We start from the raw sequence: 8,239 nt of genomic DNA, 5'->3' as shown, positions 1-8,239 counted from the left end.
ACATGAATCAGAGAATAAACATAACTGCATTAAAAAAATTTTGTTTTTTTTTTGCATTGTGTATTGTTTTTTTGTTTTTTTTACAAGAAATTGATAAAAAAACATTTTTATGAAAACCACCATGCTTTTTATTTAATTTGAAATGAAATTGTATTTCGTTTTCTTATAGAGGTTGAGTAATAGGAAACAATGGGTGCCATTTTTTAGAGCCATAGATTGAATTTCACAATCTCATGAATTCTCTCAGCACACAAACGGCCCAAAGTCCTTCCAAAGAGTAAAATATATTATAAGTCTCATGATCTCTGATGCAAGTTCACACTATGACCTTACATGTAATGTAAGGAAACAGTAATCAATATTCAGTGGCTTGTATGACTAACTTGAAAATGTATTTGACTGTCATTGCATTAGATAAAATATAAAAGCGTTTGGCATGAATTAATATAATGATTACTATAACAATTCATTATTTAGAATGGGAGGAGTGAGGTTGGAATTTATTGCTTCGTATTTGCTTTCACATATTAATAACGCGGCCTTAGTTACCTAGCAATGGACCATATAGGTAAACAGCTGATATAGTGAAGTGTGTGAATTTATATATATGCAAATTAAGCCAAGGATTGAAAGAGCTAGATATAAGGGGAGAAATAAAAGCTCTCACCCTCCAATGACGTTTCTTGATGGTGTCTCTGGTGATCATCATAGCTGCCCAGAACTGAGTGAAGGACTGCTTTAATTTCTTGTAGTACTTCCTGTAACAGAAAGAGTGCGCCACTGCTTCACATTCAGAATCACGTTCGATTCTCTTCTGTTTTTATCATGCTCTAGAGGTTTATCAAATATGAAATCGCTGCAAATACCGATCCTGGTGGCCCCTGATGTGGGACTGAATGACGATAGCCTTCTGTTTAAAGAAACGGAAGTTTCTCCGGCAGATGAAGCCGCGAATGTTCCTCTGGATGGTGACTGCTGCCCATGTTTGGGTGCTACTCCATTTTTCCTCCACCCGCTGATACAGACTCTCCTCCATAAACACCTGTGTGTGTTCACATTAAAGGAACTCATTAGAGGGTGGGATCTTTAGTGTTAATGTAGTAAATGAATGAGTCAAAATAACCCAGGCTTTGGTAAAGAGTTATGTTACTGTACTTTAGTGAGTCCTAGTTGGTACTGGCCTTCCTCTGCTCCTGTAGTCTCCAGTAAAGTCACTACTTGCTCTTTACAAGACTGGTGTGCAGGTCTCTGGGCCAATAATACACCATACCTGAAATTAGACAAAAAGTGCTAGAAAAATGTGGTTGAAACTCAACTATAAAGATAGTGGAGATTTTATGATGTACTTATACTCAGGGTTCACACACAATTTGACCAATGTGATTTTTAGTGTGTGTGTGCATAAATAAATAAAAAAGGAGGACAATAAAATATCAATAAAAATTAATACATAAAAATAAAAATTTTATTTTCAGGCATGGAATAGATATAATTACAAACACACACGCACACACACACACACACACACACACACACACACACTTATGAAAACAATGTATGATTGTTATACCACTAATAATGTATTTGAATGTCCTAGTTTCTGCTGTAGTGTGTTACCTCTCCATGAACAGAGCGAAAGGAATGCGAATAGGAAATCCTTCTTTTCGTATGTGAATGGTCCCCAGTATCCCTCCATGCCTAAGCTGTGTGGTAATGTAGTCTACATCAAATATGCCTGGAAGCTGAAACCACACAAAAACACCAAAGTGAGGTCCACCAATACATTTGTGCTTTCTTACTCTAAACATAATTGTTCACAACCAGAGAGACTATATGTAAATTACATATAGTGTCAGCTGAAATTACCTTAACATAGTTTGGCTTAAAGCATCGTATAAATGTAGTTTTACACCTAAAAAAAAAAAACAGAATAAAATTTTCTATACATATATTCACATTTGCCTACTATATACACCAAATGGCAATACCAAATGCCCTGTGTATAAAACACAAAGCAGTCCATTTATACAAAATATAGCAGAATAAAAAAATGGTGACATTTGTTGACCTCTCCAAACGAGTGGTGAGCTCTATAAGTGACTGCTGGAAATGAGCAGCTACTGTTGACATCTGGTTCCGGTAACCCCTTGTTCTTCCTAGCTCTTTCTGTTGGACGTAACGCTCTTGAAACTTTCGGAAGAGACCCGACACTATCTACACAGACAAGAAAACACACTCCAATTACTTGTTACAGGTATTTGTTACCAAACATTGGTCCTTCAAAACTTAATGAGACCTAAAGCTTGCATAAATGATATGGGTTGTTGCTAACTCTTTTGTTTTGTCTGGGTGTGTTGACAGTCTCATGAATATATAATAGTGGACACATTATTGTGTTTCTTTGGAATCTAGACACATCCCAAATCACTGAGGACCGTGTGAAGTGAGCTTCCATGAAAATGAGATGAATTTACCTGTAAACGACTGCGGGCAAAAAGCTCTAATACTTCTGGGCGAAACTGGTCGTGATTTTTATTTAGAAAGTTGTGCACCTTGCAAGGGGGGAAAAAAGTAATTTTATCCAAAATGTTTGCCAAAAAAGTATTTTAGCCATGGAAATCAAAAGATTCTTGGGTAAGCTGTCAGAACACTCATCTTTCATGAATAAAACATTTTGTGAACGCTCAGATCAGGCTTGCCTGGTACGTGACAGCCCCTGCATAGTGATATATTGTGAACACTGGCAGAGGAATTTTGGGCTTGGTGTAGTAGGGACTGTTGCCATGGTGATAGTGACATTTCTGCAAGAACGTGTGGTCTGTAGCCTGGGACGAACAAGAAGGAGAGAGCCAAAGAAAAGAGAAAGACAAAAAAACACAAAGGCAGCCCATAAATCCATTGTAGTATAATTTGCATTTGAATCAACACTAGGTCATATTGGTGGAAATTCACGTTTTATGATATTTAAACATCACATTAAAGTAGAAGAAGACTTCCAAATCCATAAATGAGCTGCAGTATAAGATTATTCAAAAGAATGTTGACTTTAAATTCACTCAAATGTCTGGTTTAAAGCTGAAATGGGAAGTTACTTGAGGAAGGCAAGTCTGGTCATCCCGGATGCGAAGGATTCCACACGGCCGTGCTGAGATGAGATCCAGACAGCCATTAGAGTCTTCCAGAATTATTGGATACCACGAGATCTGCTCTGCGCTGTATTCCTCCTAACAAAAACACATACAGCCAACCACTTGTTTTATTTATTTTTTCAGTCCCCTAAAGTATTAATTATTTCCAGGGCAAAAAAAAAAAACGTATCTGAGAAGCCACATTTATGGTATGGTATCTCAAGAATTACAATTGCTGGTCCCATTGGAATTGGCAGATATAGATTAATAAACGTGTTCCCATCAAGTCCAAATGGTAAAGAGTCTCCTCAAGGTGTTAATATTTTCATAATTGGCCTCTACACTAGGAAAATTGTGAGAATAAATTGTCAATATGATGGCTGAGGACACACACTGACCTGCTCTTGGGCCACTAGGGCTTTGTTCACAAATTGTTGCAGCTGCTCATTGGCAAAGTTTATGCACAGCTGCTCTAAACTGTTCACACTCAGGTCCTGTAATGCACATTTGTTCAGTTCTCTCCCACAGACTTGCTATATTTAAAGAGGCTTAACAAGTGGGAATTCAGTGACACTTTGTGTATATATATGATTCAGCTGTAAACGTAAAAAGACAATCAACAAGAAATTTAACTGTAAAACTGTTACTTTAAGGTCATAATGAGGGACAGGATACCTCAAAGCCGTATATATCAACAATTCCAACGGTGCTGTCCATCTCTTTGGGAATCAACCACTCATTGATGCGTTCAAGAATCCAGTCAAACAGCACGGAGTACAGCATCTTGGCAATGGCATCTCTGAATCAAGAGCAATTTGTCGGTATTCATCAGCTCTATTACGGGTTAATGTATGTAATACATTATAGAATCTAATAATTTCAATGACGTTTTATTGTCTCGGATTTCTAACCTGGATTCAATGGCACTTTCCACAGATAGAGGGCAGTAGATCCTATCATAAGTTGTTTCCTGTGAAAACAAATTACTTCTGTTGTTTTAAAGTAATATTCTGGGTTGATAATATATTGTTGCATAAATGTAAAGTTTACAAATTTTCAAAAGCACCGTTCAAGCACCGTTCTGTTTTCTGTTTTAATATATTTCAAAATGTAATTTATTCCTGTGATGCTAAAGATACATTGCAGCAGTTTTCAGTGTCACATGATTGGTGCTCAAGAAACATTTCTTATTATCAATTTAAAAAAAACAACTGAGTTTAAATTGTACTGAACCCCAAATATTCATTTAAATCCGAGGGCATGGAAATAAATGTGTATTTGGGTAAGTGTGTATATGAGTTGCTCACAGTCATCATGTGTGATGACCGTCTGTAAGGCCTCGGCAGACACCTGCAAGAGGTTTCCCACTCTCCGAGCTTCGGCTTCACTAAAAATACGGGCAACCTCAAACGATTCACTCTAATTTTGTGGGGGTACAAACACACACAGCTTAAAGCATACACATTTGTAAAGTTCCTAGAAGCTAAAGCTGTCCTTAAAAGGGGTAATCCAGGCATCCACACCTCATAGGAGCTGAAGCAAATGTTGCCCAGCTGCAGGATCGATGACAGAATGGCCCAAATGGTTGCAAGTTGATCTGCATGTAAACCAATGGTCTCCAAGCAGTGGACCAAAAGCAGGAAGTCTTGCTTGTCATGCTTCCCTTGTAGCTCACAAGCCCTGCCCTTAAAAGCATTTAAAACGGGAATATTAGACAAATATCATAAACTAATAGGCTTTTAAGTGGCTTTTATTTTACCTGGTTGAGGTAGAAGTACGTTTCAGCTCCTTGCAGGTAAAGATCCTGCTTGTGCCAATCATTCATCCCAGCCAACAGTTAATAAAACACATGGTAGTTTCTCTCCTCCCTCCTTAGCCTAAAGGAACATAGATTCATTCAATTGCTTGCGGCTTTTATTTTACCTGGTTGAGGTAGAAGTACGTTTCAGCTCCTTGCAGGTAAAGATCCTGCTTGTGCCAATCATTCATCCCAGCCAACAGTTCATAAAACACATGGTAGTTTCTCTCCTCCTTAGCCTAAAGGAACATAGATTCATTCAATTGCTTGTAGGTGTACTAAGGTGCAAGCTAATGAATAAACATCTAACCTGGAAGACGATTCTTGATTTTTCAAGGAGATATTTTGACAAAGGTGTCCCAACAACAACACCACTAAAAAAATAAATAAAGGGAGATCATATCATGCTCATTTAATGTTCACTACCCCTTAAATCAACATGCAGTACACTTACTGGCGTATGTGGATGTGTAGGTACTTTCCAAATCGGCTAGAGTTGTTGTTCAGTATGGTCTTGGCATTACCAAAGCTCTCAAGAATGGGTAAAACATCCATTGGCTGATGAGAGGGAGATTATCTTTTTGAGTTGTGTGATTATGTCTTAATTTTCCTTATGTCTTGATAAATTGATTTACCTGACGTAATTTATCATTTCTGCCTTGATACATGGAACTCAGGTAATGGACAATGAGCTTGGCAGCCTCTGTCTTGCCTGATCCACTTTGTCCACTGTTGAGACATTCACATTCATTCCTATGTATAATATATACTGTAGGAATATGTGTGTGTGTATATACATGTAATGGATTATGTACAGTCATTATACAGTTGTGCTCATAAATTTGCATGCCACTTGCAGAATATGCTAAATGTTAATCATTTTAACAAAATAAGAGGGATCGTGAAAATTGCATGTTATTGTTTATTTAATACTTTCCTTAATAAGCTATTTCACTTAACAGATGTTTATATATTCTCCACAAGACAAAATAATAACTGAATTTATAAAAATTACCCCGTTCAAAAGTTTATGTACCCTTGAATCTTAATAATCTGTGTTCCTGGATGATCCACGACTGTTTTTCTGTGTTGTGATAGTTGTTCATGAGTCCCTCGTTGGTTCTGAGCAGTTCAACTGCCTGCTGTTCTTTAGAAAAATCCTCCAGCTCCTGCATAATCTTTGGTTTTCCAGCATCTTCTGCATATTTGAACCCTTTCCAACAGTGACTGTATGAGTATGTATGACTGTAACAGGATGTTGATGTGTAAATTTTTCTTATTTTGTTTAAAGATCATATTTTTTTCATTTGGTACTGCTCTTAAGAAGTTACATAAATACTTAAATGTTTCCCAGAAGACAAAATAAATACAATTTACTCTGATCATCCAATTCAAAAAGTTTACACCCCCCAGCTCGTAATGCATTGTGTTGCCTTCTTGAGCATCACTAAATGTTTTCACCTTATATAATAGTTACAGTATGTATGAGTCCCTTTGCATATTCTGCAAGGGGCATGTAAATTTATGAGCACAACTGTATATGTATGTGTACTGTATGTCTCTATGAATATGGATTCACAGATGTGTGTTTATGTATGTATATGCAAACGTATATGTGTAACGCATACGTATAGTGTATATGCATATGAAACATGCCCATAATCCTCCTCACCTTATGATGATGCAGTGCTCTTGGGTGGTATTCTGAGATTGGCAAAAGGCAGCATCTGCTGTGGCATATATATGACTACAGGGACAATGAAAATCAATCTTTCAACATGACAGTTAAACACTTCTCAAATTTAAAAAAAAAATTGCCTACTGCCAAACACTGCTTAAATTCTCATAAGTGAAAGTACTCACGGTGGATTATTGTGCTTCTCTTTACCCTGGTACTGCTGTCTCAGATCCTCAGTGTAGATGCTGAGAGGCTTGAAGGGGTTGATGGACAGGAGCATATCACCAATATATGTCTGTTGGTTTTAATAAACCGTTTTAATAAAGTTAAAAAGACAACTGAATGTGAGAGAGATGATCACATTTGATTGTCTGGAAAAGGTAATGCATACATAAACCGAATCCCGATGAAACCGCTTCTTCAAATTCAGCAGAACACGATGATCACATTTGATTGTCTGGAAAAGGTAATGCATACATAAACTGAATCCCGATGAAACCGCTTCTTCAAATTCAGCAGAACAGAACTCTCACACACCTCTCTGAAATAAGATGCATATTTTGTTTCAAAACAATTCAGACAAACTCAGCATGCCATCTGATGTGCCAGTTAATGTTTTGTTCATATAATTCACTTTTTAGTGTGGCTTTTGACAGTCTACACAAGGAAGTGTACATCAGGTGATTGCTGCGATGACTCACTCCAGCTGTGCCAAATCTTCCACCTCATCCACCTCCACAGCTTGGCTGCTTCCTGGCATTATTACCTGAGACACAAAGTAAAGGAAGCAGAGCAGAGCTGTCACTGAGAGCCCCCAGTGGGCAGACATGTGGATAACACCTACACTATTTCCCAGCTTCCTGTTTCGAATCAAACAATAAGCATTGTAGATGTCAATAAGGTTACTTGCATAATTGCAAAAGAGTTCAACAGCAAATTATTCTGCATATGTCATACCTGCGTGCTGTTAAGTCTCTCCTCTAGCATATTTTGGGTTGGATCTTCAGATTCCCATGGGCCTCTGCCATTATGGACTGGAATGATGTGGGCATGTTGATACACTGTCCATTTAGTAAGCTTCTCCACCGTTTGATGGGGCAGGAGTTTTTCTGAACGTAGCCAGTCTTGGGGATCACCACACATTTGCTGAGTCTGAGCCCAGTGTAGCTCCATAGCGGAGGGCAAAAGACCCTCACCCATCAGCTCCGCCACCTCTCGGTCTGCATCCTCCTCATAAGAAGGTTGCATCACTCCGTTCCTCCATGTCTCAGGTTCTGCTGAAACATCTGAATTCCTTAGATTCCTCTCCACTTCTTTGCTCTGTCCCATATTTATACCATTAAGCAAAGGTTTAGATATAGACAACTTGGTGATGTTTACTTGCGATCCCCCAAGTTTTCCCTTGGCGGCTTGTAGTATACTTGTACCTTCTTTGATTCCTGATTTTGTCTCTTTTTTGTCCGCTTTAACCTCAGGCTGCCCCTCAATCACTTGAGAGTTTGGGCTGCCATTCTTATCACTTTTACTCTCCTGAGTATTTTTCTTAATGGACTTTAGTAAGCTAAGGTCTGGTTTGGCTGGAAGAACCAGACGAGCACCAGGCTTTGGTGGTTTACGCTCTGTTGTGCCTGCATT

The sequence above is a fragment of the Sinocyclocheilus rhinocerous genome, unplaced genomic scaffold, assembly GCF_001515625.1.
Source record: "Sinocyclocheilus rhinocerous isolate Xijiao unplaced genomic scaffold, SAMN03320098_v1.1 scaffold140, whole genome shotgun sequence".
Classification (NCBI taxonomy): Eukaryota; Metazoa; Chordata; class Actinopteri; order Cypriniformes; family Cyprinidae; genus Sinocyclocheilus; species Sinocyclocheilus rhinocerous.
This window is presented reverse-complemented; position numbering follows the sequence as displayed.